The 27,968-nt window shown below is 42.3% G+C and overlaps 1 long non-coding RNA gene and 2 other non-coding genes across 5 annotated transcripts; 1 reads left to right on the top strand and 2 right to left on the bottom strand.

Moving 5' to 3' along the window:
* Positions 1–5,102: 5,102 nt before the first annotated feature.
* Positions 5,103–27,956, bottom strand: LOC118152301 (uncharacterized). 3 transcript variants are annotated; one of them, XR_008480230.2, is made up of 4 exons: positions 27,648–27,956; positions 19,461–19,574; positions 13,539–13,625; positions 5,103–11,073 (listed from the first exon to the last, which is right to left on the bottom strand). It is a non-coding gene; the product is annotated as an uncharacterized LOC118152301 (long non-coding RNA). The 3 variants fall into 3 exon arrangements; XR_004740930.3 differs by having other exon boundaries at positions 5,103–13,625; XR_008480229.2 differs by having other exon boundaries at positions 13,539–19,574.
* LOC118152588 (small nucleolar RNA SNORA70) lies at positions 5,520–5,660 on the bottom strand. Its single transcript, XR_004741333.1, has one exon. It is a non-coding gene; the product is annotated as a small nucleolar RNA SNORA70 (small nucleolar RNA).
* On the top strand, positions 7,860–7,961 carry LOC118152564 (U6 spliceosomal RNA). Its single transcript, XR_004741312.1, has one exon. It is a non-coding gene; the product is annotated as a U6 spliceosomal RNA (small nuclear RNA).
* Positions 27,957–27,968: the final 12 nt, after the last annotated feature.

The following is a 27,968-nucleotide window of genomic DNA, read 5'->3' on the forward strand; positions in this document are numbered from 1 at the left end:
CATGGCCCAAGCTCTAAATTGGCCCCTTTCAGCCATGGCTGGAGCGGCTGGGACAGAGGGCACCATGTCCCTAGGCTGCACACAGCACAGGGATCCTGGGCCTGGCCCATGAAACCACTTTTTCTTCCTAGGCCTCCAGGCCTGTGATGGGAGGGGCTGCCATGAAGACCTCTGACATGGCCTGGAGACATTTCCCCATTGTACTGGGGATTAACATTTGGCTCCTTATTACTTATGCAAATTTCTGCAGGCTGCTTGAATTTCTCTTCAGAAAATGATATTTTTTTTACTATCTCATTGTCAGGCTGCAAGTTTTCCAAACTTTTATGCTCTGCTTCCCTTATAAAATGAAATGCCTTTAACAGCACCTGAGTCACCCCTTGAATGCTTTTCTGCTTAGAAATATCTTCTGCCAGATACCCTAAATAATCTCTCTCAAGCTGAAAGTTCCACAAATCTCTAGGGCAGGGGAGAAATGCCACCTGTCTCTTTGCTAAAACATAACAAGAGTCACCTTTGCTCCAGTTCCCAACAAGTTCCTCATCTCCATCTGAGACCACCTCAGCCTGGACCTTATCATTCATATCACTATCTGCATTTTTGTCAAAGCCATTCAGCAGGTCTCTAGGAAGTTCCAAACTCGCCTACATTTTTCTATCTTCTTCTGAGCCCTCTAAACTGTTCCAATTATCTTCCTGTTGCCCAGTTTCAAAGTCACTTCCACATTTTCAGGTATCTTTTCAGCAATACCCCATTCCTGGTACCAATTTACTGTATTGGTTTGCTTTCACACTGCTGATAAGACATACCCAAGACTGAGCAATTTACAAAAGAAAGAGGTTTATTGGACTTATAGTTCCATGTGGCTGGGGAGGCCTCATAATTTTCTAGCAACTGTTGAATTTGGGCCATTATTTCAGGCAAGTCTCTGTAACTCATGTTTGTATACACACACACACACACACACACACACAGTTATGCACAGCTCTATTTCTGAAGCTTTACTCCCACAATTCCTCTGATTAGACTAATCCACACTTCATAATTGCCTTGGTAACAATCAATAACTATACCCTGTAATAAAAACTTCAGTCAAGATCTAATTCCAATGCCCAATTTCTCTTTCCAAAACTGGTCCTGCCTGCTCCCATATTTATTCTGGCACAGTCCAATATTGAAGCCAGCTCTCAACATGAGCTTATTCTCTATGAAGATTGCCAGATTTAGCAGATAGAAAAGCAGGACACCAGTTAAACTTGCATTTCAAATAAATGATGAATAATCTTTATGTCCCAAGTATTGCAAAATATTCTACACTGAACAATTCATTCCTCATAACAAAGAATTATACAGTTCATATATTGCAGGAGACGCAGCTGCATTTTATCTAGCAGCCCTATATCTCTAACCTCTCTGCCTTAAATCCTGCTGACTTGTGAAGATTTCCCTAGAGTCTTCTCCCACCTACTTCTTAAAGCTATAAGGACATTCACTTTTCCAGAGTTGACCTTGTGTGCCATGTGCTTGTCCATTTCTGGATTACTCAGTATTTCAGTCAGGTTCCAATCAGGAGACCAGAAACTAACTCAAATTTTAATGCAGGTGATGGAAGAGGCTTAAAAAACAGTGACCAAACAATGAAGCAACTCAAAGATTAACAAAAGCATAAAGTTATTCTCATCTCTATGCTGGACAGACAAAGGAAAGGTGGACTTACTGGAGCGCAGGGTTCAGGGTCACCTAGTAGAAGCTGGAACTTGAAAATAGGCTGGCCAGGCACAGTGGCTCATACCTGTAATCCCAGCACTTTAGGGTTGAGGCAAGTGGATCACTTGAGGTCAGGAGTTTGAGACCTGCCTGGCCAACATGGTAAAATCTGGTCTCACCAAAAAATACAATAATTAACTTGGCACGGTGGTGGGCACCTGTAGTCCCAGCTACCCATGAGATTAAGTCATGAAAATCACTTGAACATGGGAGGCAGAGGTTGCATGAACATGGGAGGCAGACGTTGCAATGAGCCAAGATTGCACCACCGCACTGCAGCCTAGGTGACAGAGTGAAACTCTGAAGAGAAGGAAGGAAGGAAGGAAGGAAAAGAAAGAAAGAAAGAAAGAAGGGAGGGAGAGAGGGAAGGAAGGAAGGAAGGAAAAGAGAGAAAGAAAGAAGAAAAAGAAGGAGGAATGAAAGAAGGAAAGGAGGAATGAAAGAAAGGGAGAAAGAAAGAAGAAAGAAAGAAAAAAAGGAAGAAGGGGGCTAGAGGAAGGAAGGAAGGGAGAGAGAGGAAGGGAGAAAGAGAGATGGAGGAGGGAGAGAGAGAGGGAGGATGGAAGGAAGGAAGGAAGGAAAAGGAAAGCAAGGAAGGGAGGGAGGGGCAGAGGGAGGGAGGGAGGGAAAAGGAACAGGCTGATCAAGCAGAAGCAGGAGATGAGAAGAGAGGGGGCCTGTCCTGCTTCTCTCACCAATCAATTTCCTGCCACTGGACAAACTCAGACAGAAACCAGCTAACAAGGGAACCTGGGAACTGCAGCCAGTCAAAGGCAGTTTGAGTTCACAGGCCCTGATCCTCAAGAAAAGGAGTCCCTTATCCACTTGTCAAAGGTGGGCTGCCTTTTCTTGCTCCATGGAGTCCTGTCTTTGGGATTCAGGTGAAGTCTTGGTGGCCACTGCCTCATTCAATCTACTTGTGAGGAATTTTGAATGGTTATTTTTTTTCTAATCCTGATTGTGTGCACTCAGTCACCTACTGAGCTTTCCCGAGCTGAGTCACACTTTTGCTCCACTCAGCCCTGTTCTTACCAGCTCTGCTGTTACCGTACATTAGTTTCGGTATATAGACACAGGGGGCGCTATATTCCCTACCTCCTTTGAAGTCAGGTGTCACCATGTGACTTGCTTCAGCCAGTGAAATGTAAGCAAAAGCAATACATGTCGCTTCTAGTTGAAATTTTAAGAGCAGGCATGGAATTCACCATTGTTCTATTTCCTGCCTGCTACAGTTTGAACATGTCCCCCAAACTTCACGTGTTAGAAACCTAATCCTCAAATTCATATGCTGACTGGAGGTGGGGCCTTTGGGAGGTAATTAAGATCAGATGGGGTCACCAGGATGGAGCTCCCATGATGGAACTGGTGGATTTATAAGAAGAGAAAGAGACCCAGCATGGTGGCTCATGCCTGTAATCCCAGCACTTTGGGAGACCAAGGCATCCAGATCTCTCTGAGCCCAAGAGTTTGAGACTAGCCTTGACAACATGGTGAAACCCCATCTCTACTAAAAATGAAAAAAAAAAGTAGCTGGGCATGGTGGTACAAACTTCTAGTCTCAGCTTCTTGGGAGGCTGAGGTAGGAAGATGGCTTGAACCTGAGAGACAGAGGTTGCAGTGAGCCAGGATGGCACCAATGTACCCTATACTGGGTGACAGAGCCAGATCTTGTCCCAAAAAGGAAGAATAAGATGAAGAAGGAGGAGGAGAAGAGAAAGAGAGACCTGAGTTGACACACATGCCCTTGACCATGTGATGCCCTGTCCATGTCATGAGGCAAGAAGACCCTCATTAGATGTCAGCACCTTGATATTGGACTTCCCAGCCTCTAGAACCATGAGCTAAACAAACTTCATTATCTATACATTACCAAGTCTTTGGTATTCTGTTATACTATCACAAAATGGACTAAGACACTGCCTTACGGCCCACCAAAGCTTTTGTCAAAATGGAACATAAGTCTCTATATTAGTTTCCTATTGCTGCTGTAAGAAATTATCCCAGCTTAGTGGCTTAAAACAATAAAAAATTATCATGTTATAGTTTTGGAAGTCAGAAGTCCAAAATCAGTCTCCCCAAGCTGAGGTCAAGCTGTTGACAGTGCTACTTCCTTGTAGAAGTTTCAGGGGACAATCCACTTGTCTTTTTCAGTTTTAGAGGATGCCTGCATTCCTTGGCTTGTGGCCCCTTCCTCACACCACTCCAACCTCTTGCTTCCGGGGCCATGTCTTCTACTACTGCCTTTGACTTTCTTCCCTCCTTCTTATAAGACCCTTGTGATTATACTGGGTCCACCTGGAAAATCCAGATAGTTTCCCTATTTCAATATCCTTAATGTAATCACATCAGCAAGGATTCTTTTACCATGTAAGGAAACATATTCAGCGGTTCCCAGGATTAGGAGGTGGATATCTTTGGGGACTATTGTCCTAACAGTACTTAAGAGATTTCAGTGAGCAGAGCTCCACCTGCTAAGTTGCATTAGACATGCGGTGTGAGAAAAAAAAATGGGGGTGCATTGACTCACTGAGATTTAGGAGGTTGTCTATTATGACAGCAGAATTTAGCACACATTTACACTTCCTGTCATTTTTGCCTCCTGCCTATGTTTTGCAATAACTCTACACAGTAAATACGACTTTTTAAAATAAAGTAGACTTTTTAAATAATATACTAGGAATAATCAATCTATAAGCAAACCAAAGGGTGTTTTTGTTCCTGAAAAAAAGTAACTTTAGATCTGTAGACTTAAAAATAAATACAGCCCACATTTAATATCTTAACAAAATTCTTTCCTGACTCTGAAAAATCTTCAGATTCCCTTTGTTTCAAAAAACTAAGAGGTTATACTTAGATCTGAAGCAGGTGAAAGCAACAAAGAAAACACACTTGATTGAAGGATTGTTAAATTTAGTCCTGTTTTTTCTAGAAGTTGAGGGGTGAGGATGGAGGAGTTTTCCCTGATAACTGAAATACAAATATACTTATCTGACTTTCTAAAGCACAACCCTTTCCCTAGTTCATGTATTCGTGTGTTATAGGTCATAAAAAGTAGAGCAATAAATGTTTTACAGTCTTGAATTACAGAGTCCAAGCTGTGCCACCACCCACATGTCTTCTTCATAAGTTGGATTGACTTCTGGACAAGTCTGTCTCAGTACAAATCAGGGGTCACCAGCTTTTTGATTGTGTCCCTCTAATCAGCAAAAAATATTCAGCCCATACTTCCACTACGTATACTTACCAATGTATTATAAGCATTATAATATGTGCATCAAAAAGACACTAAAACATGAGATAAATAATATTATTATTTATTTATTTTGGAGGGCAGGAAGTAGGCTTTATTGGTGGGTGTGACTAAGGAGGGGCAGCCCAGTGGGAGCCCCCATAAGCACAGGGCTGGCCGCTTGTCCAGGGGACCATGATGGCGGGGGGGGTTGGCCTGATAGCTGTCTAGGATGAGCTGCTTCGCAGCTACCATGTCTTCAAATTCATCCACATTAATCTTGGTAAAGTCTTGCTTCTGTGAGATACGGATCTTCCGGCAGCTCGGGAACCTGAACTTGGTCCTGTGTGGGGCCTTACTCTCATGCTCCTTGTTCTGGAGCTTGGTGCAAATGAACATAATGACTTGGCCAATGTAGGCCTTGCCTATCATACCCTGGGGCTTTCAGAGGCATGCTGCGTACCTGTCTGGAGCCTAGACTGGGGAGAGCATCAGGTCAGCGACATGAACGTCCATTGGAAAGGGCTGTGTCCAAGGTTCCTCAGGGCAACACATACAGCATACAAGCAACAGGGCCACACACTTCCGAGAAGGCTGCCATTCACAGCCATTGCACACTGGGCCCTTGCCAGGTAAGGAACACGATCAGCTTAATTGACTGTAGGAAATAATATTTTTAAATGTCTTTCTGATGGTGACAGCATCATGCTACAATCATTACCATTTCACGTCAAAATATGCCCTTAAGTTGTGGTTCCTCATTAATGATAGTGGATGTAAATACAACCAGCAAGCCATCTCCTTGATAATTTGGACTGTTTTGTCAGACTTTTCATCAAATCTCATTTGACCCTTATTATTTTTACCTTTCAATGTGGATAACAAAGAGCTTTTTCTAGGGGTTGAAGTCTCTGCTCTGTCTTTTTTGTTGTCGTTTATTTGCTTGTACTCATGTTATTGTTTTAGCCTCAATCCACGGTTTCTTTTCAGGAAATCTTTTTAGGTCATCTGCCTGTTTTTATGAGAGTTGATTTAATTAAAATTAGAGACTATGATTGAAAAACAGTTATGATAATATAGCTGACCATACATAAACTAATACATCACACTGTGCTGAAAGCAAAAGAGTGAGGAAACCGCCTTCACCCCACCTTTCCTGGAACTCCCAGCTCTGATTTTTGAGCCAAACTAGTGTATTACCTATAGAAAGATATTTATAAGGTCATGGTTTGCCTCCTGTTGTATGTCTAGCTGTATGTCTCACTGAAAAGGATATTCAGATAGATAGATTAAGGTTCCTCTGAAAAGAGTTCTTCATGCCCTCTCTACCAGAAATTCAAGGATATTATTAATATGGTTTGGATTTGTGTCACCGCCCAAATCTCATGTGTAATTGTAATCCCCAATGTTGGACAAGGGGCTAGTGGGAGGTGATTGGGTCATGGGGGCAGCTTCCCCTGCTGTTCTTGTGATCATGAGTTCTCCCAATTTCTGGTTGTTTAAAAGCATAGGGCCAGGCGCGGTGGCTCAAGCCTGTAATCCCAGGACTTTGGGAGGCCGAGGCAGGTGGATCACGAGATCAACAGATTGAGACCATCCTGGTCAACATGGTGAAACCCCGTCTCTACTAAAAATACAAAAAATTAGCTGGGCATGGTGGCACGCGCCTGTAATCCCAGCTGCTCGGGAGGCTGAGGCAGGAGAATTGCCTGAACCTAGGAGGCGGAGGTTGCGGTGAGCCGAGATCGTGCCATTGCACTCCAGCCTGGGTAACAAGAGCGAAACTCAGTCTCAAAAAAAAAAAAAAAAAGCATATAGACCTTTCTGCCTCACTCTTTTCCTCCTGCTCCAGCCATAAGGATGTGTTGGCTTCCCCTTCGCCTTCCACCGTGATTGTAATTTTCCTGAGGCATCCCAAGCCATGCAGAACCATGAGCCAATTAAACCTTTTTTCTTTATAAATTACCTAGTCTCAGGTATTTCTTTATAGCAGTGTGAGGATTGACTAATACATTATATTCAGGGCTACATTGATTATATTGATATATATTGATTCTATTCAAGGACAGCCAGCCAAGAAGATGTCTGGTGTGGCAACCTGTAAGAAATGATAAAGTGTTCCTGGAAACGTAATAAGACGAAGGCAATTATAGTTCCCTCCTGTACCAGTAGAGTGCAATCAGGGAAGCAAGACCATTATGAGCACTGTGGGGTATGTTATTTATTATGGAGTTAGACTTTTCACAATCTGGGGAAAAGCTGAGGGTGAACGGTCTGAAAAGCACCAGAGAAAAGTCACTAATCAAGCAAGCCTGGAAAAAGTGAACAAGTGGAAGCTTGCTGGATGTGAGGTGCACTGACTGCTGGAGGGCAACCGTGAAGGCACTGGCGCAGGAGTCTGTGGAGGACTTCCAGCTCTTTGTGGCTTCCTCCTCTGTGAGTTCATAACAGAGCATCTTATGGTGGGCCTGACTCATAGCTGGCCAGTAAGGCCAGCATCAGGAAGAAGAGCTGGACACTGAGTGGGAAAAAGTGAGGACAAGATGGCACCCACAGGCACTGTATTTTGTTTTTTTGTTGTTGTTGTTGTTTCGAGACGGAGTTTCCCTCTTGTCACCCAGGCTGGAGGGCAATGGTGTGATCTTGGCTCACTGCAGCCTCTGCCTCCCTGAAGTGATTCTCGTGCCTCAGCCTCTGCAGTGCTGGGATTGGGGGCGCCATGGCCCCCAATCACACCTGAGATTACAGGTGTGAGCCACAGCACCCCGCCCCCACAGGCACTGTTAACCACCCCTACCGGTGATGGCCTTCAAAGTGCAAAGGCTGCTGCCTCATTCCTGATCTCGAATTTCACACAAGGCACGTGCCTCGGTAGCCCATATAACAAAACTGGGATGATACAGAGAACATCAATATGGCCCACACACAGGATGATGCACAAATTCATGATGCGTTCCATATTTTCAGCTTCCTTTTAATATCATGCTGTTGTTTAGGTAGTGGGAAATACTAGGTAATTGGTTTTAGATTTTGTAACTTTCTCCCTGAGTTCCTGCTAGACTTTTACATTCTAGTAGTCAATGTATTTTCAGTGAAATGTAAAAATATTCTCATTCTCTTTGATAAGTGTTAATTTCTTGAGGTCATATTGTACTTGAATCCTGTAGCTGTCATTCGTCTCTTTTATAAGTAACATGATTTTTGACATGTGTAAACCAGCTCTTCATATTTTCAAGATGTGATTTTACATTCTTGCATCTTAAAAACAGTTTGATCATAACTCTAGATACATGCTGCTAATTTATGTACTTGCACATGTGACCTTTGTGAACAGAAATTGCCATGTCCAGTCTGTGTTTATACATAACTTTCTGGTTATATACTGCACTTGAAAACAGGATCTCTCAGCCAGGCGTGATGGCTTACGCCTGAAGTCCCAGCACTTCGGGAGACCTCAGGTGGATCACCTGAGGTCAGGAGTTCAACACCAGCCTTCCCAACATGGTAAAATGCTATCTCTACTAAAAATATAAAATTTAGCCAGACATGATGGTCTGTCTGCACCTTAATCCCAGCTACTTGGGATACTGAGACAGGAGAATCACTTGAATCTGGGAGGCAGAGTTTGCTGGCAGGTAAAAGTTGCAATGGATGGCACCACTGCACTCCAGCCTGAGCAACAGAATGAGACCCTGTCTGGAAAAAAAAAAAAAAAGTCAGATGCTAGCAAGCTATAGAGGGACCAACATGCTCCCATTGTATAGTTTTTAACATTTTTCAGAAGCACAAGTACAGACTGAAAAGCCTCCAGTCCTCATCATGGCTAAGATTCTGTTCCTGGAATGTAGCCAGATGGACTCATTAAATTCAGATTCGAATCCTCTGGAACTACGACTTGAAATGTCTTCAAGTCCCTAGAAGGAGCAGCTTCATCTTCTGTGATGCTCCTGTAGTGGGCACTGCTGCAAACTGCCGGATCCCCTTCCCCACGCCACCTCCAGATGCTGCAGCGACTCACAACTGCCCTTGCTCAAGAGAACTGCCCTTGGCCAATGGGAGCCATCTCCCCAACAGCCCCCTGCCAGTGACTGGCTGATATGAAGAAACGAGAAGCCAAGCCACTTAGCTCTTCTGCTCTCTCCTCCTTTCTTCCCTCGCTTTTTCCTGAAAGCACATCCTCAGGAAATCAATGACATTTTATTTCCTGTCTTAGGTTCTACTTCTAAGGAGTCCCAATCTACCATCCCTCTCTATTGCATTCTCCCCCGCAGCCACACTCCACACCTTCCAGTCCTAGAACCGAGGCATCTGCCAACCTCGAGGCCTTTGCACTTGCTATTCCTTCTGCCTGGCACGGTTTCCACCAAATATCTGAGTGGCTGACTCCCTCAGCTCCTTCAGGTCTTTACTTAAAAGCCAGCTTTTCATCAAGATCTTGTTTTGGATTTATTTTTTAACAACCCATTTAAAACTACAAACCCATCCAATACTGCTTTATCCCTTTCTTCTACTTGTACCATTTAATATAATAACAGCAAGTACTTATGTAGTACTTAAAATGTGCTGGGCACAGATCTAAGTGTTTAACACTAATTAAATGTAATCCTCATTTTTTTATTAAACCAATTTTACTGATGAGGAAACCAAGGCACAGAAAGGTTAAGAACTTTCTCAAAGGTCATACAGCTTGTAAGTGATGGAGACAGGCTTTGAACCCAAGCTGTCTGGCTCCAACATGGTGTCACTACACTGCATTATCATATTTGCTTACTTTATTTGTTTATTTACTTATTTGTTTTGATTAATGCATATCTCCTTCCACTAAAATACAAGCTCCTTGAGGATACAGATTTTTGTCTTCTTGGTCCACTGCTGTGTCCCACAGCACCTAGAGAAGTCTGGGTACGATACTCAGCCCTTAAATATTTATTAAACTATGTACCTTCTGTGTCCTCAACCCTTCTTCTTTCTGGATTCAAGAGAGAAAACAAATTATTATAAAGTGGATTGGTTCTTCTACTTTCAGCCAGTGTTCAGACTGATAAAATAAGAACCTCTTCCTTCCCATTTTGATTGAGCTCTGTAACAAATTGGATGCAATGATTTATGGCTCACAGTGACTGATTAAATATCTGGCTTTGGCTTCCTTTGTATAACCATGAGTGACATGCTGCCATGTTACTGTTGGCTGAGATGACGATCTCTAGCATCCTGAACACAAGAGTTTGCAGTGATTTTGTCAAGTTTTTTTACCAGAGACAATAGAAACTGATAGAAGACCTGCGTGAATCTTAGCAGAAAGTTCATGGCCAAAGTCATTTATTCATACAATGTAGTACTGTTCATTGGGACTTCAGGGAACTCCCAAAATAGCATCACATCCACATTCTGAACCATGTGGGAAATAGGACCAAAAAATAAGATGCATGGAAATCAAAATATCATGTTTACTACTAAGAAAGCTGATATTGCAGAATGTGGCTTAGATTTAAGAGCCAACTGGGTTTCCTAACACTAAATCCCAGAATTAGAGAGCTTGCCTGTGGATGGCCACAGACCTCCCCAGGGAGGGCTCTGACCTGTAAACGTACAGCCTGGAGCAGTCAAAGCAGACACATCTTTTCTACAGGTCCCCAGCTCCCAGGAGGACTCAAGAGGACACATTTTATCTGCAGGTCAACAGCTCTCAAGAGGAACTGAGAGGAAAGGGCTGGCCATTCATTCAACAGCAAAATGGGCAATTGAACTACTAAAGGAACTAAAGTTACATTTATGCTTTATGAATGTGGCATCATCAAATATCTAATAGTTAGATTATCATGATTACCATTTTGTTTCTTAGTTCTCAGAGCTAAAGCTGTATTGAAACTGTAGCATTATACAGTGAGGGGTAAAACTTTAAAAATAATTCCATCAACTGCTCTCCTTAATACAGATGATAAAACAGAAGGGTTGAATAATTTGTCCTATAACAAAAATCTAGGCAGGTCAGAACCAGAGCTGTCACTCCTGTTTATTTTCAGTCCAAATACTTAATCCATCCAATGGGCTGTTTTCAGCTTGTCATCAAAGTGTCTCTAGTGTCAAGAAAGAGAGGAAAAAGAAATCCTTCACTAATAAAATCATAACATACATGTCTATTTCATAGCCAAGATTACAGGGAGGCAGTAAGAGGATGAGGTGTTCAAGAAAACGGAAATCATTTCTCTAAATGAGGTAAAATAAGGGCTTCATCAGCTTTCACTGTACGTTTCATGATTAAATACCTTGCACTAAAATTTCCCACTAGTCTAAGTTCATGTGCTGTAGCTAGCTAAGTCTCTGCTTATTTTCATGAAATTCAAGAGAACTAGATAGGTCTCTTTATAAACATAAACTGTAGTATCCTAATGATATCTACGTTATGCTATTTATACATAGCTCAAACATCCTGGGCATTTTTTAAATTCTACATTATTATGAAACATATTGTAGCTTTTTTTCAATGAATGGTAGAAGAAATTAGTGCTAGTCTCAGTATCTCACAGGAGAGGGAAATCTTATTTCAAGATTCTTTCACTTTCTAGGCCAGGCACGATAGCTCATGCCAGTTATCCCAGCACTCTGGTAGGCCTAGGTGGGTGGATCACTTGAAATCAGGAGTTTAAGACCAGCCTGGCCAACACGGTGAAGTCCCATCTCTATTATTAAAAATACAAAAATTAGCCAGATGTGGTGAGTGCACCTGTAATCCCGGCTCCTCGGGCGGCTGAAGCAGGAGAATCACTTGAATCTAGGAGGCAAAGGTTGCAGTGACCCAAGATCATGCCACTCACTTCAGCCTGGACAATAGGGTAAGACTCTATCTAAAAATAAATTATTTTTTTCACTTTCTATAACACAATATGCATGGATAAGGGCTTTAAAATGGGGCACAATGGCCGGGTACAGTGGCTCATGCCTGTAATTCCAACAGTTTGGGAGGTGGAGATGGGTGGATCATCTGAGGTCAGGATTTTGAGACCAGCCTGGTCAACATGGTGAAACCCCATCTCTACTAAAACACAAAAAGTAGCCAGGTGTGGTGGCACATGCCTGTAATCTCAGCTACTCCAGAGGGGGAGGCACAAGAATTGCTTAAGCCTGGGAGGCAGAAGTTGCATCCAACCAAGATTGTAACACTACACTCCAGGCTGGGCAACAGAGAGAGACTCTGTCTCAAAAAAATAAAATAAAATAGGGCACAAATATAACGATCAAGTATCACTGGGTTTGAAAATTAAAATAAGGAATGAATTCAGTATAAATAGGCAGTATGATAATAGTAATTGTTTTGATATTATATATCCATGGTTACTGCTGAGGGTATTTCATTTGTTTATCCCCATACTTTTCAATTATGAAAGGTTAGTGCTATATTTCAAATTATAGAAAGTTTATGTAGATACAGAATCTAAAGAGAAATCTTAACTACTTTAAAATTCCTTATTCAACTACTTGCCTGTGTAACTTCATAAATAGCAACGCTGTTCATCTAACCCATGAATTGTGGGCTGGAAGTACCCATGCTGTGATGTAAGGAGATGAGGGTGCCTCTGCATGCTTGCTCTGGACTGCCCAAATACATTAGGCCATTGCACAGACTGTCATTCACCGAGGTAAGAGAGCAATTTTGTTGCTAAAGGAGTAAAAGCTTACCTAATGAACTACAGGCTCCACTAGCAAATTTAGGTTATTTTATTATGAAAATGCACTGTGGTGTTCCGTTGTGTGGCAATTGTTGCAGATATCTATAGCAACAACAACAAAATAGTCCAGCCAGGCTGGTGATCCTGAGCTGTAAAAGGTATGGACCCACGTTTATAAAGTTTGCCTAGGATAAATGATGCTTCAAAAAGATATCAAGAAGTGTGTGTGTGTGTGTGAGAGAGAGAGAGAGAGAGAGAGAGAGAGAGAGAGTGTGTGTGTGTGTGTGTGTGTGTGTGTGTGTGTGTGTCTTGAGGAAGGTTAAGGAAATAGCTGGTTCAAAGAGAGTGTGGGGTTTTTGGTTTTACTTTGTTTTTTATTTGAGACGGGGTCTTACTCTGTCACCAGGCTGGAGTGCAGTGGTGCAATCATGACTCACTGCAACCTCAAACTCCTGGGCTCAGCAATACTCAAGCAATACTCCTGCCTCAGCCTCCCCAGTAGCTGGGACTCCAGGCATGAGCCACCATGCTTTTTTTTTTCTGGGTTAAGTCCAGATTTAGAGCCAAATTTCTACTCTCCAGGTACTTACGGTCAGCTTTGGGACCTTTGTTTCTTCTGGAAAAACAAATCAGTCTGTAGGGCTAAATTTCTAAGTAGAGGGGCTAGAATGCTGCTTAATCATGGGAAAAGTATTCACCAATTCTACTGCTAACCTCAACTGTGTGTCAGTATTTCATAATATTCACAGCAAAGATTTTGATGATTTATTCACATTACTATCGCCACACCTGGAACAGAGTCTGGTGCCTAATAAATGCTCAATAAATATTGGCTGGATTCAGAAGTCATCAATGATTCTAAATTACAGCCTCACCTTATCACAGCTGCAGTGTGACCTTGATCCAGTTATTTGTCCTGTCTATTTCAGTTCTCTAAAGACAAACGAAAGCACGAGCAGGCCCTGGGTGGTGTGAGAAGTAGATGAGACATGTCATGTAAAGCACTTCAGCACAGTACTTGCATTCAATGTCCGATTTTAAAAATTATTTACGTTATTTTAAATGTTTTGCTTTTATGAAATTATCATATAAGCCAGGCACAACAGCTCATGCCCGTAATCCCAGCACTTTGGGAGGCTGAGGCAGGTGGATCACGAGGTCAGAAATTCAAGACCAGCCTGCCCAACATAGTGATACACCGTCTCAACTAAAAATGCAAAAAATTAGCCTGGCATGGTGGCGGGAGCCTGTAATTCCAGCTACTCAAGAGGCTGAGGCAGGAGAATCGCCTGAACCCAGGAGGCAGAGGTTGCAGTGAGCCAAGATCACACCACTGTACACCAGCCTGGGCAACATTACAAGACTCCATTTCAGGAAGATAAAAAAGAAAGAAAGAAATTATAATGTAGTAGAATTATAACAAATAATGTTCTAATTTCTGAAGCTGTTATTTTGGTACTGCAGACCTTTGGTTCTCATAACATTTTATGACTGTAAATTTTAACTCAGTCATTTAGAATTGTCTCTAATACACACCCATCAAATCTTAAAAATTTCAGTTTACTCTAAAATCAATCGATAATAAATGTGCTGTTGTAACAGGCCAAACAGCCCTGGTAGCTTCTAGAGGTCAAAGAACTCCCTGTGCTCATGCAAGTGAAAGAAAGGAGTAGAAAAAATATTCTTAATCTGTACTAAAAGTCTAAAATTGAAAAATGACATAGAACACTAAGAAATAAAGTCATTTGTAATCTTAATTAAAGTACAGCATTGCTCCGACTAAAAACCTGATACACAGTTATAAAACCATATTTATCCTCTTTCTATTTTGTTGGTGACAAAGATAAATTTTAGTCCTAAATCATCATGTGTCAGATTTGCTTGAAGGGTTATATTTATAAAGGCATCTTATTTTGTATCTGCTAATTTTTTAAAGGAAAAGATGAATTTTATTCCAGTATTCCTAATGAAGATGTTAAATCTTCTGTCAGAAGATTCTAGACCTAGGGGTGTCTTCAATTACCTATTATTTAACTACACTTAAAACTTTAGATTTATAATGGAGCACTAAAGCCCCATTACAACTAATAAGAGAAAATGTCTTTAGGTCTCACCACTCTTCACCAGCCCCTAAAACATGGAGTCAAACAGTTCTCAATGTAGTGTAAGAGAAAACTCAAAAATGGGTCCCCAAAAATAGTTCACATGGCTACTAGCAATGTACCAGAAAACCCAAGAAGCTGCACTGATTGTTATCGGTGTATGCCAACCCAGCACATGCTAGGATCATGTACCTGAATAACTAAAACAAAAACAATGATAATAGGTATGTCTTACGTGTTACTATGTGCCAGGAACTGATTTAATGGCCTTGTGTATATTAACTCATTTACCCTCACAATTATCCTGGGTGGTAGGTCTACTAATGAGATTATTTTTCTAGGTCCCCACCCAAATCTCATCTGGAATTGTAGCTCCCATAATTCCCACATATTGTGGGAGGGACCAGGTTGGAGATAATTGAATTGTGGGGGTGGTTTCCCCCATACTGTTCTCGTGGTAGTAAGTCTCACAAGATCTGATGGTTTTATAAGGGGGAGTTTCCCTGCACAAGTTCCCTCTTGCCTGCTGCCACGTAAGATATGCCTTTCATCTTCAACCATGATTGTGAGGCCTCCCCATCCATGTGGAACTGCGAGTCCATTAAACCTCTTTTTCGTTATAAATTACTCAGTCTCAGGTATGTCTTTATCAGCAGCATGAAAATGGACTAATACAACTAATACACCTATCTTGTAGTTGAAGAAACTGAGACACAGACAGGAGAATTACTTTGCCCACAATTGCACAGCTAGTAAAGGGAAAGACATAGTCCAGATTTCATGCCCTTTCCCCACTCAAGTGCTCTCTTTACTCGTATACTGTAGAAAAGCAGGTATTGGTTTGGTTGGGTCAGCCAATGAGGATCTAATGGGTGAAATAATTCTGTTCTTTCAAATTTTATTCCTTTACATTTGCTTTATTTTTTTATGTGGAAACACTGTAAAATATAGACATCATGATATTTTATCCCTAAATACTTCAGTATGCAGCTCTAAAAAATAAGAACATCTTCCAGAACCAAAATCAACACTATCATGCCTAACGAGCCATAATAATAATCTTAATGAGTTTTAATATCGTTTAAGACCCAAGCCATATTCCAATTTCCATAATGTTTCCCAAAATCATTTTTGTAGCTATTTAGATCTACATAAACTGGAATCTAATCCAGGATCACATGTTATAATACATCTGATGGTTGGGTCACTTAAATTGCTTTAACTCTATAAGTCTCGCTGTTTCTATGACGCTGATTTGTTAAGTGTCCAGGACAGTTGTCCAGTGGAATGTCTCACCTTCAGGGTTTGCCTGATTGCTTAATCATGGTGATCATGGTGTTGTTTAGCTTGTTTCTACTTTTCCAGTTATTACCTATCTTTGAAATACCCTTCTGATAGTTATAAGATAAAGAAAATAAATCTACAACACCAAAGGCATGAACTATGAAAAATTGATAAACCAAACTTCATTAAAATTTAAAATGTCAAGGCCAAGCACAGTGACTCACACCTGCCTGTAATTCTAGCACTTTGGAAGGAAGGTCCAGGCGGGAGGATCACTTGAGCCCAGGAATTCAATGCTTACCACTGCACTCCAGCCTGGGTGACAGAGCAGAACTTTATCCTTAACAACAACAACAAAAACCTGGCCAGATAAGGTGCCTCACTTTGGGTAATCCCAGCACTTTGGGAGGCCAAGGTGGGCGAATCATGAGGTCAAAACATCAAGACTATACTGGCCAAAGATGGTGAAACCCCGTCTCTACTATAAAATACAAAGAAGAGAAAAATAGCTGGGTGTGGTGGCAAATGCCTGTAATCCCAGCTACTCGGGAGGCTGAGGCAGGAGATTCATTTGAACCAGGGAGTTAGAGGTTATAGTGAGCCAAGATCACGCCACTGCACTCCAGCCTGGCAACAGAGTGAGACTCCGTCTCAAAAGAGAAAAAAAAAAAACAAAAAAACACCTGTTCTTCAAAGACACTGTCAAGAAAATGAAAACACAAGCCACAGACTGGGAGAAAATATTTGCACGACGATCTGATAAAAGACTACCTTAAAAATATACAAAAAAATCTTAAATCTTAACAAGAAAAAAACAACCCAAGTAAAAAATGGACTAAAGAACCTAACAGATACCTCACCAAAGATGATACATAGATGACATCTGTATATATATATATATACACACACATATATATATATACACACACATATATATGTGTGTGTGTGTGTGTGTGTGTACAAACACACATAAATATACAAATACAATATATATAAACCTTTGTGTGTGTATATATATGCAAGTACAAATATACACACGAATCTTTGTGTATATACACATACACAAAGATGCTCAACTTCATATGATTTCAGGGAATTGCAAATCAAAAGAACAAATGAGCTATCACTATGCACCTATTAGAATGGCCAAAATCTAGAACAATGACAACACCAAATGCTAGTGAGGATTTAGAGCCACAGAACATCTCATTCACTGCGGTGAAAATGCAAAATGGTACAACCACTTTGGAAAACAGCTTGGAGATTTTTTAGGAAGCTAATGATACTCTTATCATATGATTCAGCAGTCATGCTCCTTGGCATTTACCCAAAAAAGTGAAAACTTATGTTCACACAAAAACCTGCACATGGATGTTTATAGCAGTTTCATTTGTAACCGCCCAAACCTGGAAGCAACCAAGATATCCTTCAATAGGTGGATAGATAAATAAACTGTGGTCCAACCAGACAAGAGAATATTATTCAGCACTAAAAGGAAATGAAAAAGCACTATCAAGCCATGAAAAGACATAGAGGAAATTTAAATGCATATTGGTAAATGAAAGAAGTCAATCTCAAAAGGCTGCATGCTGTACAGTTCCAACTATATGACATTCTGGAAAAGGCTACAGTAAAAAGATCAGTGGTTCCTAGGAGTTCAGGGGAAGGAGGAATAAACAGGGAGAGCACAGAGAATTTTTAGGGTAGTGAAACTACTCTGTAAGATTCTACAATGGTGGACATATATCATACATTTGTCCAAAACCATAGAAGTACAACACTCTGAGTGAACCCTAATGTAGACTACTGAATCTGGGCAAAAATGATGTGTCAGTGTAGGTCCATCAGTTGTCACAAGTGTACTGCTCCGGTGAGATACGTCGATAATAGGGGAGGCTATGCATGTTTTAGGACAGGGTATTATGGGATAGCTCTGTAACTTTTGCTCAATTTTTCTGTGACCCTAAGATATTCCAAAACAAAAAACTCTATTGAAAGCAAAAACAAAGCAAACACAACAAAACCTAGATAAAAGAACATTGAAAGAACTCAAAGGTAAATTCTTGAGGATTCTGGGTGTGGTGGGGGAGATAATACATTGAATCTACAGCTCGTGTAGCAGCCTAGAGGAAAAAGTCTGAAGACTAGAGAGGAGAATGAGCAGAAACTAAGGACTAAAGGAATGTTATTCAATTATCTCTAGATTTAATTCATTTAAGTGATCCCTGTATGAATAACCACAAGTAATTGACACTAAAAATAAAGTAATAGTCCAAATAACTTGCATTCTGAGCAGGGACTAGAAATTGTAGGTATAAGGCAGCTTTATGACATGGATACCAATATACAAAGCAAGATTTTGAGTTTTTGTCTTCAAGGGTTTATCATATGAGGTGGGGCTTTGTAAGGCAAGCTCTCATTGGAGACTTCAATCTATTCAAAGACAAAGTGTAAAGTACCAAGGCTTAGTCACGTTAGCAATCTACAATGTATACTAGTGCAATATAAATTCAGCTTGTTGCTGGCTTGCAGTCATAAAAGTCTTTTGAATCCTTATTCAAAACTCATTTGCCTGCACTTTAAATGCTCAGGAAATAGCCATGGAAAACTTTCATTCAATGTAGGTAAATAAAAATGTTGCTATGGGATTATAAAAATAGACTGGAGAAATTTCAAGGTACTTCCATTATTTACTTATTCACCAAGTATTTTACATGACCTGCCTTAGCCAGGACCATGGACACACTGTAGATGTGAATTTTAGTTCACTAGGATTTCTGAAAGGCAGTGTTCTTTTGTGTCTCTAAATAAAATTACATTGTTTCAGAGTCCCCCTTCACTCAGGAAATTCAATCTCTAGAATTTGGTGGGGATGGGGGGCAAGAACCCTTCTTCCTAGGGTCAAGTGAGGGGATCTGGCACAATCTAGAACATTCTGGAAGATCATCTGATCTCTTCTAGTCACATTGAACTGGTGTTCAGGGTCAAAATCCATGTGGTCCCTTGAAAGCAGTGGCCCAGTCCCAGAACTTTTGTTGACTGGGAAGTTAAAGGCTTGGTAACCCTTCTCTCTCAGGGGACTATGCAGCTTTTCTGCCATGAGGTCCTGCCACACACCAGCTGTGGGAGGGAAGTGCTGGTCTGCTGTACTACAGGACCTGCACACCTCTGCCTTGCTCCCAGTCTCTCCAAAAGCTTTCAGAACCTTCCCTCCGGGGTTGGCCTATTTCTTCCTCTCTCGGTCGGGGCTTCTTTTTTTACAACAAAATTCTATGTAGGGGTGATATTCCAGATTCCTGTTGCATGCTTTATTTCTCAACTCTTCATTTATCCCTGTAGTGCCAAAATCATTAGTCCTAAACATAAGGACATTTGGTGACTTTCTTGGAATGGGGAAGGGAGAATCCTTACCGTTCATTCAGGCTGCTGAAAGAGGACATAACTCAAATTAAAACCTCAATGTGGTTTTCTAGTCACAGAAGTGAAGGCGAGAAAGACAGCCCCTGCCTTCAGGTATCTCACATCCTAGAACAGAGGCAAATAAAGAGGTCATCAAAATACAGCACACAGGAGAGATTCCTGCCTCAGGCCGAGAGGGAGAATTTTCCTGGAGGAAATGGTTATGAACACTTAAACAACACTCCCTGTGTGCCAGGCACTATGCCAAGCAATTATTTATGTACAGATATAGAGTGGGGCTATAATGGAGCCCAAATAGTCTGTGTTCCTGCTTAAATTCCTAGGCTTTAGGGACATCCCCAATGGGACCCAAAGAATAGGCACAGGCTTGCCATGGCAAAGCATGTAGGTGCCTGGTGGAGGGAATAGGGTGGACACAGTGCAAAGATGCCCTGAGAGGCGCTCTGAAGAGGGAAGCTGAAATTGAACAGCCTGGAGCAGTTACAGCTTAGGCCCCTCCCCAGGTGGACTGCCAGGATACTGACGCTTGTTTCCCTAATGCTGAGAAAAGTGAATCAGACCAACTGAGCTGACTAGGGTAACAAATGGATTTTCAAAGATTCCTCTGCGAAAGCAAGTCTTCCCCCAACATTCTATCAAGATCTTGATTACTAAGCTTATTAGATTTTGATTACTAAGCCTCTTGTCTAAAATGGAATTATGCCCTGCAAGGAGCTAAATCTGTGGTTTGCATTTACATCCTGCTGTGAGTCATTTTCACCAGCAATCAAATTGCTTTTCTCCCACCCACACCATAGCCAGGTGCGAAGGTTGCTACCTAAAGAGAGGCTCGGGACAGATAGCAGGACAGGAAGCTGACAAAGCACACTTGGGATGGGGTCAACAAATCTGCCGCAGGACATCACTGGCCTCTGCTTAACCACATATTCTCTCTGCTACACCAGGATCATTCTGTTTTTTGCATTCAAAGGCTTTGCATATCATGGGCTACAGAAAGCAGTTCTGGAATATTAAAGTAGTAAATTTACTCTCAGGATGTCTGTTATCAGCAGGTGTGAGTAAAATAAAGGACAGCCTTTGGGAGGCCGAGGCGGGTGGATCACCTGATGTCAGGAGTTCGAGTCCAGCCTGGCCAATATGGTGAAACCCCTGTCTCTACTAAAAATACAAAAATTAGCCGAGCGCAGTGGTGCACATCTGTAGTCCCAGCTACTCAGGAGGCTGAGGCAGGAGAATCACTTGACCCTGGGAGGCAGAGGTGGCAGTGAGCCGAGATTGTGCCAATGCACTCCAGCCTGGATGACAGAGCGAGATTCCGTCTCAAAAAAAAAATGATAGGCTTGATGCAAGGAAGACTGGAGACACAAGTAAATCAATGTTCACTCGTCTTCATTCTTCAGACTTTCCTTATTTGTGTCAAAATTATGATTGTTGGAGCCTGCTTCACCTCTTGCTGAGTCTGGCATTCTGAACATCAAATCCAGATGAAGCTGAAGCAGCCAGAACTCTGGGTTGATGGCCCAGAAGCTCAAGCTGAGAACTGGCAAGGTGCCTCGCGCAAAAGCCGTGCCAGCTCATGGCTGGAAAAGTAGAACCCATGGTCCATCTTTGTGTGACACCTCATTTAAACCCAAGTGCTCTGCTTTTGTGAGACTTAACATAATTTATTCATCAGAGAGGGAATGAGTGATTCACAGAGCCTGTCACAGAGGTACACAGATGGCAAGTTGAGCTGGAATAAGACAAAGAATGTCAGGATGCTGAGAGCTGCTCTTGCCACCCCATGAACACCCAAGATGTCCCCGACACACACATGAAACCTGTCCGCACCAGGAGCCAGCCAGAGCCCCTTTTACAGAGCAGGAAGAGGTGGCTGTGGGCGAGCCCTGGGCTCCTAGGGGCATCAATCATATTTCCACCTGCATTTTTTTCCTTAAGAGACAGGATCTCCCTCTGTCACCTAGGCTGGAGTGCCGTAGAGCGATCATGGCTCACTGCAGCCTCAGCCTCCTAGGTTCAAGCAATCCTCCTGTCTCAGCCTCCTGAACAGCTAGGACTACAGGTGTGTGCCACTACAGCTGGGTAATTTTAAAAATTTCTTTAGTATTTTGTACAGACAGGGTCTCATGTGTTGCCCAGACTGGTCTTGAACTGCTGGCCTCAAGTGATCCTCCTGCCTCAGCCTCCCAAGGTGCTGGGATTACACAGCAAGCAGTCTCATTTTGTCTTTAATCCATCCCCATCGCTCCCCCACTAGGGCTTGCTATTCAGCCAACCACACTGAACAGCACTCTCTCCTGCCCCACCAAGCTGCTTGTCCAGGTCTCTTCAGGTGTCTGTATTTATTTCTTGTTATGCATCAGTCTATGCATGTCCTCTGTCCAATGAGGCTGCTGGAGACACAACATATCATAGAGGTTAAGAACATCAGCTCTGGGACCGGGCCACTGCAGTCTAAATCATGCCTATACCACCTGCCAGCTATGATCTTGGCCATGTCACTTATCTTTTCTGTGCCTCATTTTTTCTACTTGTAATGTTGGGATAATAGCATGTATTTCTAGGGTTGTTTAAAAAACCCTGCAATGAGTCTGTTAAGAAAGAAAGGAAACTGTTCAGCTCCCACTTATGAGTGAGAACATGCAGTGTTTGGTTTTCTGTTCCCGTGTTAATTTGCTGCAGATGATGGTTTTCAGCTTCACCCATGTACCTGCAAAGAACATGAACTCATTCTTTTGTAGGGCTGCATAGTAATCCATGGTGTATATGTGCCACATTTTCTTTATCTAGTCTATCACTGATGGACATTTGAGTTGGTTCCAAGTCTTTGCTATTGTGAACTGTGCTGCAGTAAACATATGTGTGCGTGTGTTTTTACAGTAGAATGATTTATAATCCTTTGGGTATATACCCAGTAATGGGCTTGCTGAGTCAAATGGTATTTTTGGTTCAAGATCCTTGAGGAATCGCCACACTGTCTTCCACAATGGTTGAACTAATTTATACTCCCACCAACAGTGTAAAAGTGTTCCTATTTCTCTGCATTCTCACCAGCATCTGTTGTTTCCAGACTTTTTAATGATTTAAATATAGCCATCTATTTTTTTTTTTTTTTTGAGACAGAGTCTCACTCTATAGCCCTGGCTGGAGTGCAATGGCACGATCTTGGCTCACTGCAACCTTTGCCTCCTGGGTTCAAGCAATTCTCAAGCCTCAGGCTCCTGAATAGCTGGGAATACAGGCGCCTGCCACCGCGCTCGGCTAACTTTTGTATTTTTAGTAGAGACGGGGTTTCACCATCTTGGCCAGGCTGGTCTTGGACTCCTGATCTCATGATCCATCTGCCTCAGCCTCCCAAAGTGCTGGGATTACAGGTGTGAGCCACTGTGCCCAGCCAATGGTCACCATTCTAACTGGCATGAGATGGTATCTCATTGTGGTTTTGATTTGCATTTCTCTAATGACCAGTGGTGATGAGCTTTTTTTCATGTTTGTTGGCCACATAAATGTCTTCTTTTGAGAACTATCTGTTCATATCCTTCACCCACTTTTTGACGGGATTGTTTGTTTTTTTCTTGTACATTTGTTTAAGTTCCTTGTACCGTCTGGATATTAGCCCTTTGTCAGATGGGTAGAGTACAAAAATTTTCTTCCATTCTGTAGATTGCCTGTTCACTCGGATAATAGTTTATTTTGCTGAGCAGAAGTTCTTTAGTTTAATTAGGTCCCATTTGTCAATGATGACTTTTGTTGCAATTGCTTTTGTTGTATTAGTCATGAAGGCTTTGCCAATGCCTTCCACCCAGGGAGGGGAACGTTACACACCAGGGCCTGTTTTGAGGGGGTGTGGGGAAAGGGGAGGGAGAGCATTAGGACAAATACCTAATGCATGTGGAGCTTAAAACCTAGATGACGGCTTGATAGGTGCAGCAAATCACCATGGCACATGTATACCTATATAACATATCTGCACATTCAGCACATCTATCCCAGAACTTAAAGTAAAATTAAAAATAAATAAATAAAAATTTAAAATGCAATTTTAATATGTAGCTTTCCTGTCAAAAGCTTCTGAGAAAAAAAAACAGAAACAAAAAAAGGAAAAGGGAAGCAAGGTAGGGAGGGGTAGAGGAGGGAGGGAGAGAGGGAAAGAAAGATAGTGAGCCTCTTGAAATAAAGACCCATGTATTATTCACTTTTTCTTCTGTGCCTCATTAAATTCATTCATCATCATTACCATTCATGAGTTCATACGATGTGCCAGTTACTGAAAAAGCTCAGTCCTTGACTGCCCTGACCATCAAGGAGCTCACAGTCGAGAGAGAATGCCAGTGAATGACATCAGTGGCTGTGATAGTGTGAGGACAGCCAAGGGACAGCAGGGCCACATTGCTCTGAAGCTCATCACTCTGAATCCCAGGTTCAAATTCTACTGTCGTTTCCTGGCTGTATGACTGAGTAAGTTATTAGCACCACTCATGGGACTGCTGTGGGGATGAAGTTAAAAGATAATGAGAGCCTGGACAACATAACAAAACCTACAAAAAAAATTTTTAAAAATTAGCTGGTGTGGTGGTGCATGCCTATAGTCTCAGCTACATGGGAGGCTGAGGCAGGAGGATTGCTTGAGTCTGGAGGTTGAGGCTGCAGTAAACTAGGATTATACCACTGCACTCCAGCCTGGGCAACAGAGACCCTGCCAAAAAAAAAAGGGAAGGGAAGGGAGGGTTGGGGAGGGGAAGGGGAGGAGGGAAGGGAAGACTCTATCTCTAAAAAGGAAAAAAAACAAATAAGGTCATAGGAGACCAGAAGCACAGCTGACACATAGTATTTAAAGCATGAATGTTACATTTATGTATGTATATATGCATAATAGACACATATATAACATATATATGCACAACAGGTATCCACTGCAGAGTGCAATGGGAGCACGGAAGGTGAGAAACTATACTTGAGTCTGCAAAGCTTCCAAGAGGAGGTGACCCCAGTGCTCAGTCTTCAAGAATGAGTAAGAGAGAGGTGGAGAAGCAGAGGAAGGCTGATTCAGCCTGACGCTCCAGTGAACATAAAAGCATGAAAGGAGAGAACGAACATGAGTCACTCCAGAAGGCCCTGGGAGGGCCTCAGATAGATGCACTGGAGAGACAGGCAGGAGCTGAATCACGCAGGGCCCTGCTAATGAATTCAGACCTTGCCTGAGGTCAGTGCAGGGCTGTGGAAAAAGTTCAAGCTGGAACCTGCGATGGAAGGTTTGGCACTTTTTAAATCAATCATGTTTTCATAGCATTAGCCAGTGAAAACCAACTTCAGATCAGGTCATGATCCCAAGGCCCTGTAGAATGCTGAAGCAAAGTCCAAAAAAGGCTCTGTCGAGGGCCATAGACGTCTACGGCAACGTGTATTTATTCTAATTCTTTGGGAAGTGATAAATCCTTTGTGGAAAAAATCTCTTTTTCTATTATCTTTGAAAGTGCTAGAACAATACATGGACACATCAGATTTGCCCAACAAATACCAATTGGTTATAACCGATGCACATTACATATGATGACTTCTAGCTACTTAACGTAGTTAACGAACTATTCGGTGACAAGTAGAGATGAGGGTGGGAGCATAGCAAGATATTGAGGGACAAATGCCATTAGGGTATTTGTTAGAAGGTGGACTTCAGTGACATGGAGAGCTGTTCATTTAAATCACAAAACCTATTAGAAAGCTATTCTGTTCATACCACAAAAGGGCAGAAGCTTTTTCTGACTTCTGGTAATACAATGTGAAATTAGCAATAGAATTATATTCCCTTTAATTTGGAGGTGGAAAAAGGAGTGAAAAGAAAATAAGACACACTTTGGTGGGAGGAGGAACCAGTGAATCCATGGAGGAATGTGGTCTGAAGGATCTACTCAGGAAATGAACCCTCCAAAATAACAGTATCTTGACAGTCATTGAACCCAGGTCCACTTATTCATTCATTCATTCAACAAATATTTATTGAGCTCCTTCTAAATCTAAGATGCTACAAAATGGTGAACAAAACTGACTCCAAATTGTTCTGTACCTCATGAAGATTACACTGAAGAAGGGCAAACAGGCTTTCTATAAATGAACACACTGATAAGCCCATAATGAGTTGTGATAAGTACTTTGAAGGAAAACAATAGTGCCCTGTGCTATGAGAAAGAAGAAAGGCCTGCCTTAAGCTGTTCTGCGAAGCAGAAAAGTTCCTTTTTAAAGTTTCCTTTCTTGTTAAAGAATAAGTGTACTAATAACTTTGTTAAGCCCTATCCTATGTAGCTGTTAGACATGCCATGCTTACAGGTACATAGGACATTCTATGATATTGTACCTTAACCAAGATATCTATGCTGGATGTGCTCACAGGCATGTCCCAGCTCTCCATTGCTTTTACCTGGTTAGAAAAGTTTTAAGTTATTAGCCAATTGGGTTTTAGTTTAGATTGTGAGTTCTGGCTCCAGCCAATGGAAATCAGACTCAGCAGTAAGGACGACCCAAAATGCGTAAGGGATAAATTTGTGTGTTTTCCTTTGTTCATTGTACTCTCGTGGCAAGATGGCTAGCGAGAATAGTCTTCCTCCAGGAAGTAAAAATTGTGTTGCTGAAAAATCCTTTGTCTCAGTGCTAATTTTTCTTTGCCGCACAGAGCATCTGTTTCCAACAGCAGGGGTCCAGCAAAATTTTCCTGGGGAACAGTCAAAAAGCAGAAGTAGGAAAAAGCCAGGACAGGACAGATCAGGAGAGTCTGCAGGTGGGGGTCAGGGGGTCCTCAGGTGGAAAAGAGCTGTGTGAATGTGAGGAACAACAAGTCAGTGGTGTGGATGGGGGAGGCGTGAGGAAGAGGGGGCCACTGTGGAGAGGCCGAGGCCGCAGATACAGGGACCAATTTACTCAGTAGGAAAAGGTGAGAAATGAAGAGGGCCTTAAATGGAACTCCACAGCCTCTCTCCAAGTCAACATACCAGGTCAGTACTGGCAGCTCAGCCCAGAAAAGGTTGTCAGCCACAGCTGGGATAACTGTGTCCAGAGGTGTTTGAACCAGAGCCATTCCATCTTGAATAGGGACTGAGTAAAATAACACTGAAACTTACTGGGCTGCCTTCCCAGGTGGTGTGGCATTCATAGTCACAGGATGAGATAGAAGGTCGGCCCAAGGTACAGGTCACAAAGACTTTGCTGATAAAACAGGATGCAGTAAAGAAGTCGGCCAAAACCAATCAAAATCAAGATGGACATGAAAGTGACCTCTGGTCATCACTGCCCATTAAATGCTAATTATAATGCATTATCATGATAAAAGACATTCCCACCAGGGCCATGACAGTTTACAAATGCCACTGCAATGTCAGAAAGTTACCCTATATGGTCTAAAAAGTAAAGGAACCCTCAGTTCTGGGAATCGCCCATCCATTTCCCGGAAAACTCAGGAATAATCCACTTCTTATTTAGCATATAATCAAGAAATAACTATAAGTATAATCAGTTGAGCTGCTCTGCCAGTGGAGTAGCCATTTCTACTTCTTTTTTTTTTTTTGAGATGGAGTCTTGCTCTGCCACTCGGGCTGGAGTGCAATGGCACCATGTTGTCTGACTGCAACAAGCGATTCTCCTGTCTCAGCCTCCCAAGTAGCTTGGATTACAGGCGTGCACCACAACTCCTGGCTAAATTTGGTTTGTTTTTAGAAGAGAGGGGGTTTCACCATGTTGGCCAGGCTGGTCTTAAACTCCTGGGTTCAAGGGATCCACCTGGATTACAGGCTTGTTGAATGTGAGCCACCGCCCCCAGCCTGTTTCTTTACTTTCTTTTTATTTATTATTATTATTATTATTTTTGAGACAGAGTCTTGCTCTGTCCACAGGCGCCAGGCTGGAGTGCAGTGGCGCAGTCTCGGCTCACTGCAACCTCCACCTCCCGCGTCCAAGCAATTCACTTGCCTCAGCCTCCCGAGTAACTGGGACTACAGGCGTGCGCCACCACGCCCAGCTAATTTTTTTGTATTTTTCGTAGAGACGGGGTTTCACTATGTTGGCCAGGATGGTCTGTATTTCTTGACCTCGTGATCCGCCCATCTCGGCCTCCCAAAGTGCTGGGATTAAAGGCGTGACCCACCGCACCCAGCCTCTTTACTTTCTTAATAAACTTACTCTTTATGCACTCACCTCGAATTCTTTCTTGTGCGAAGTTCAAGAACTCTCGTTTGGGGTCTGGATCTAGACCCCTCTCCGATAACAACTGATATCGGTATTAAAGTTTCCCCCAAATGTCAGCGGCTTCCCCCTACAAGTCAGAGCTGGGGAGAGACAGGAGGGAAGAGGGGGCCGACAAAGAGCAAAGGAAAGAGAAGGCCTGGGAGCCAAGCGGGCCTAGGGTGGACTCCAGACTCCCCTGGCGGCCCGCACAACTCAGATGACCCGTCTGCGAAGCGGAGATCTCAACGGGCGCGCCACCAGGCTGCGGAGAAGGAGTGCAAGGGTGATGCC

The sequence above is a fragment of the Callithrix jacchus genome, chromosome 3 (assembly GCF_049354715.1).
Source record: "Callithrix jacchus isolate 240 chromosome 3, calJac240_pri, whole genome shotgun sequence".
In the NCBI taxonomy this organism is placed as follows: domain Eukaryota; kingdom Metazoa; phylum Chordata; class Mammalia; order Primates; family Cebidae; genus Callithrix; species Callithrix jacchus.